This window comes from Elephantulus edwardii, unplaced genomic scaffold (genome assembly GCF_000299155.1).
Source record: "Elephantulus edwardii isolate Elephantulus edwardi_28Jun2011 unplaced genomic scaffold, EleEdw1.0 scaffold00307, whole genome shotgun sequence".
NCBI classification, from domain to species: domain Eukaryota; kingdom Metazoa; phylum Chordata; class Mammalia; order Macroscelidea; family Macroscelididae; genus Elephantulus; species Elephantulus edwardii.
Genome location: NW_006400057.1, coordinates 2,574,557 through 2,580,550, shown reverse-complemented (window position 1 = coordinate 2,580,550; position 5,994 = coordinate 2,574,557).

The window sequence follows — 5,994 nt, the reverse complement described above, 5'->3', positions numbered from 1 at the left end:
TACATGTTCATAACCTTGAAGATGTATCATGGGGGTGTTGCAACCTAGAAGACACAAATTTAACAAGTTATAAGTACATGATTAAAAAATTTACCATCAAATCTTTGAATGCCACTTTTCAGGCAGGGCTGAGTGGCTGACACACTACTGGATGTCCAAGTGGGCCAATGCCACTGACCCTTCTGCCTGCACACTGGAAAGTCAGCCACGAAAGCCTAGGCACTAGTACAGGTTGAGTCAATGTTTCTTTTTGTGAGGCACAGAGAGACTGGAGCGGAGTGCTGGGAGCAATGGCAGTCAATCCCTCATGTTTACTTGGGGATAAAAAAAGAAATAAAAATCTTAACTTCAAATAGTCAAAGAGAATAACATCCTATGTATTAGTGATCTGATATGGCCATTACTTTTATTTTATTTAAAAAAATTTTTTTTTGAGGTTTGTTGTTGTTGTGAACCGTTGAATCGGATCCGACTGGCACAGGAGGAGATTGACCCTCCTCCTTTTGGTGGATTTGAACAGTGTGCCTTGAGATTGCAACACAGCTTCTTGCCACTGAGCCATCAGAGCTCCCGGATATGGCCATTTTTCATCAGAAATCATATAACCTACTATTCTGGGAAAGGCAAAATGAAAAGTAGTTATGTGGCATTCATTATCAAAAAGATCATGTCAGGATCTATCTTTCAGTACAATGCTGCTCTGATATGAATTTTTATGAACAGCTACTATTTGAAACTGACCAAATATGCAATCAAGATCCATTGCTGATTCAGTAATTGGAAGGTGAAAAATTGTAAACAAAGAAAAATCAGTAGCTGAATAATACATGGCCTTGGTGGTAGATATGATGCCAGAGATTGAAAGATTGGATTTTGCAAGACTAATGGTCTAGTCATTGGAAACACTTTTTGCCACCCACAATATAATGGTAACTACCCATTGAATATAACACAGCGGAATCAAATTGACTTCATATGTGGAAAGAAATGATAGAGAAAGTAAATACTATCAGTCAGAACTCGAAGTCTGGCTTCAAATAGGTCATCTGCTCATATGCAAGTCGAAGCTGAAGCTGGAGAAAATGAAAGTAAATCCATGATAATCAAAGCATGACCTTAAGTATATTTCATATGAATTTAGAGATAATCTTTAGTGTAGACTTGATACACTGACTGCTAGTGAAAAGGGAGTGACATTAAGGAAATCATACACTAAGAAAGCAAAAGATCATTAAACTGCTGGCCTTTTGGTTGTTTATTGTTATTGTTGTTGTTGTTGTGTGCTGTTGAATTGGAACCGATTCATAACTGACTGTCCAGCAGGTTTTCAGAGGCAGTTTTAATTGTGTGGAAGGAAGTTGCTCCTCCTTCCCTCAAGCAGCAGTTGGTGGATTCAACCCCCCTTTGGGACTGCAGCACAGCTTCTAATTATTAGGCCACCAGAGAGCAAGGCCTAAATTGCTTCCCTTCCCTAAGGTCCCAAACAGCTGCACTAGGAAAGTGGACTGTCATCTTCATGGCTACTTCTGAGCTGTAGAATGGGAGTGCATTTGGGTAATCTGAAATGCCACGACACTTTCTTACTGACGTCCACCTCCACTAGCTTCTTTCTTCATGAAGAGCTGCTCAATTCATCATGAAAATTTTACTATATTTTTAGAGTTTCAAAAAAAGTTTATTTTTATCAATTTTTGGTTAGTAGTTTGATACAAATTTCCCTGTGTATGTTTTAAAAATGAAGAATTTCTTTAAAAAATAAAACAAATGTTACCAAGAATTCTACCATCCAGAAATAATTACTATTGCCATTTTGTTATATATACTTCATTCTTCAATGTGTGGTTCCCTCACACATACACTTCATCTTTTTCTTTTAACTGTACATTTTAGTGTACAATTAATCATATTCATCGCATTATATACTCACAACCACCAACCATTTTCAAATCATTTACATTCACCCTGAAGAGAAATATCGTGAACATCTCAGTGCCCATGAGCAATAACTCGGCTCTGCTTCCCCACGCTCCATCAGTCCCCCACACAATTCTGTCTCAATGCTTTTGCCAATTTTAGATCCTTTTAATAAGTGGGATTGTACAACATTTGTATCTGTTCTATGGCATACCTTCTTTTTTTCATCCTCTCTGTTTTTCCAAGCATGATGTCCTCCAGAGAATGATTCCTCAGAATATGCTCAGAGTCTGTTAGGTGATGTCTCGCCGTCTTTGGTTCTAAGGAGCTCCAGTTACACTGGGTATGTCTGTTGAGTTAGAACTTCTGGGTGTGAAGCTATGATTTTTAGCGAAAGGGGAAATTCTACCTTTCTCTGAGTGTACTGTACGTAGTGTGTGATATATAGATTTTTGTTGTTGTTGTTTTATTAATTTTAATGAAAGTTTACAGAGTCTTAGGGTTTCTAATCATTCATTGTTGCATTTTTCTCCCTTCCCACTTCCATTCTTTCATTGTTATGCAATCCCTCCTCCCAAGTTCACTCTACTGTGCAGCCTTCATTCTGGACTCCTGTCATGACAGTAATACCCAATCATATATCCCTTTTGAACAGTTCTCTCCCTCACCTCTTTCAACGCATCATTCCTCCCCTCCTTCTCTGTCTTCCCTCAACCCTGATGTCAATCCCATTTTACAACAGTGATCCTATGCCTATGTAATATTTATCCTTTTGTGACTGAGATATTTCATTCAGCATAATGTCCTCCAGGGTCACCCATTTTGTATAGTATTTCATGAGTTCCTTGTTTTTCATTGCAGCATAGTATTCCATTGTGTGAATATACCAGAACTTTTCTATCCATTCATTTGTTGATGGGATACATAGGTTTTTCAAGTAAGTGATAGGCATTATTTGAATATATATCCCTTGGAGCCTGAGAGTGTGTTTTCAAAATACCCACCGGCTGCAGTTTAGTGCCTTTGCCATTTCATACATTGTCTGACAAATGTACACAGATTTTTGCATTCCACTGAATTTCTTAGGATAAAAGTAATGTCCTGTGACTCCAAATTATTGAGTGAATTTGATGATCCAGGGAAGTATGTCAAGAATATCCTCTTGCTCATGTAACCACTGTCACATTGCCTTATTGTCTTGTTATTTGTTTAAAAAGCACATAAAAGTAGTAAATCAACAAAAGGTAATTGTAAATGAAGAACAACTATCAAGTATTGTCTTAAATTACTGGGGGGAATTCTAAAAAAAAAAAAAAGAAAAGACAACACTTGTGGACACAACTTCCTTTGACTAGCCTTCAATTTACTTGTTTCCTTTTAACAAGCTTCATCAAAGAATTATGCTTACCCTAATAAGTGACTGCTCTGAAGTCTTTGATGAATTTCTTTGACAGGATGGAAAGTCCCTGCTGGCTTTTGCTGCACACTTCCAGGAGCTTGCTAATGTGTTTGTTCTGGACTCCAAGATGTCAAAGACATGACATCTGTGACAGTCCAGAATGCTGGGAAAGGTATCAGGTATTCTGCTGGCAAAAGGAGAGTGTAATAAAGATAGGAGTTTATAGGCTTTCACATTTGGGACAAATACAGTACAGGAAACATAAATACACTAGATTCTAAAGCAATCAGGGAGACCAATTCTGTAGATTTTTGTATACTTGACCTTAAATATTTAGAATGAAAGCATATCAGGAAAATGCCAATTGGAAGGCTCTTATCAGGGACACGGAAGTTGTGTTCAAAATTTATTTTGGGAGGAAACACAATTTTGGTCCAGTGGTGTTTGTCTTCTATATTCCCATCCTCCACTTCCTTAGTCCAAAGTATATGCTAGTCTAGTGGAGTGGCATTCACTTCCTAAACAACATGCCCCTGGAAACTCTATGAACTTTGATAAATGATAATAGTTATAGAAAGGCTTCAGGCCTTTCGTTCCTAGGGTCCCTATGAGTCATGGTCTACTCAAAGGCAATCAACAACAACAGTAAGAATCTGCACTGCAATCCCAAAGACATGTGATTTGAGGCCATCAGACTGCAGCACTAATGTTTAATGCAGTCCAATAATAGAACACGTAAAATGTTTTGTGAATAAATAAATAAATTCTCTGTACAGTGAATCAAAGGCAGTAAATACAAAATGTGAAATACATACTTGCTAAAGGAACTAAGGTATGCACTAAGTTTTAAGATCTTTTGCATCAAGGATTGCTTTAAAAAATATTTATGAACTTTGAGAGAAACCAGAAAAGATAGTTTTCACCTTCTGACCTTGTGTCTGTACTTTTCTTTCTTGTCTCTAAAGTGAATTCATTGACCTTTGCTTATCTCCTTAATACACAAGTTTGGAAGCTCCTGCCTGAATTTGGACTCCATTTTCTCCTGGGACATGGCTTTTGATACTTTTTTGAATCTGAAGAATTCCTCAGGAGGAAGCCCTCATTCTCCTGTTCTGACATGAAGCCTGGTAAGATCATCCAGCATGACTTTCCCTCACTCATCTTCTCATCAAGATAGAGAACCAGATACCCCGATTCTAAAATAACCTTTGCCTCAGTTATCATCTGGGACTTAGTCAAACAGCTGTCAGGTCAGAGACACAGCAGAGAGGCACAGTAGGGAATAAGTCACACTACCTCTGGGTTACTGCACAGATTTATTTAAATTTCTGGTAGACATACATGTGTATTATTAAAATAGAACTCTATTACCCATTAAAGAACAAAATAAGTATTGATAATGAATCCTTACCTACATATTTCCTTCTAGTTTATTTATTTTTGTGTCTCCTTTTGCTAACAATAATTAGTCCTCTGGAAGCTATGAGGTGAAGCAGATATTTTTACTTAAATATAATCCAGTTTTTAAAAACCCTTATAGGCGCCAAACTTGCAGGTGCAGGCATTTACAAAGGCAGTGCCATTAATTACATAAGGGAGATCAGACTTCCTGGTGCAGAAATCACAGCAGTCAGAAGAGTGACCGAAAGCTGGGACAGTTAGGATTCTAACTTTGTGCTGTGGGGCACATCAGAACCACATTGTAGTGATGACGCAGACATGGAACCAGCATCTAGAAATGACAAAGGCAGTGAAAGCTGCTCTGTGTGTGTGTGTGTGTGTGTGTGTGTGTGTGTGTGTGTTTCACTTTATAAACCAATCAGTTATCTGAGGGTGAGAGAGGCTTTCGTCAGCTAACATTTAGCATTTTTCTTTCTCTGTAATATGGAGTGCTGTGAATCATCTTCTTTTAAATTGTATTACAGACCAGAATGGTGTTCACAGACTGGAAAATTCCTCAACTACCCTCTAATTCAGCACTGTGCAAGGAGCAATAAACCCAGACCAGACTTTCTTCTCTGGGTTGAGTTTCTTACTGGATTAGACCAGTTGGTAAAGGAAGCCTGTTAGTCATCTAATTGTAAGTTGTTCTGGACTTGCAGAGGAATTGACACGTTTTACCCCCTGAAGCTGGCTGTAGTCTTAAATTCTTGCCTGAGCAAGCTTGGATTTGGAAGGAGAACTCTGCCTTGTTTTACACAGTGCATCTCCATATTGTTACTTTTCCCTGACAAGTGGCTTTTTTCTTCAGATTTCACCCAGGATACAGCTTTCTTTCTTTCTTTTTTTTTTAAGTAAAAATTACTTTATAATTTACGGAATATAATACTTAAAGTCTATTCTTGAGCAAAGTTCTTGTTATGTGCCATCGAGTCACTTGCGAATCATAGTGACCCTATGTACAACAACCCTGAGCCCTATGCTATCTTGTGCTGACGTTATTGTCTCTGACACATCTACCCACATTGTCCTTGTCACTAAGTCAATCCATCTCGTCGAAGGTCTTCCTTTCCTGCACTGTCCTTCCACACTGCCAAGCATAATATCCTTCTCCAGGAACTAGTCCCTCCTTACAACATGTCCGAAGTATGTGAAATAAAGCTTCAGAACCCTTTACTTCCAAGGAGTATGTTGTTTCACGATCTTTAGGATGAACCTATTTGTTCTCCTGGATGTCTATG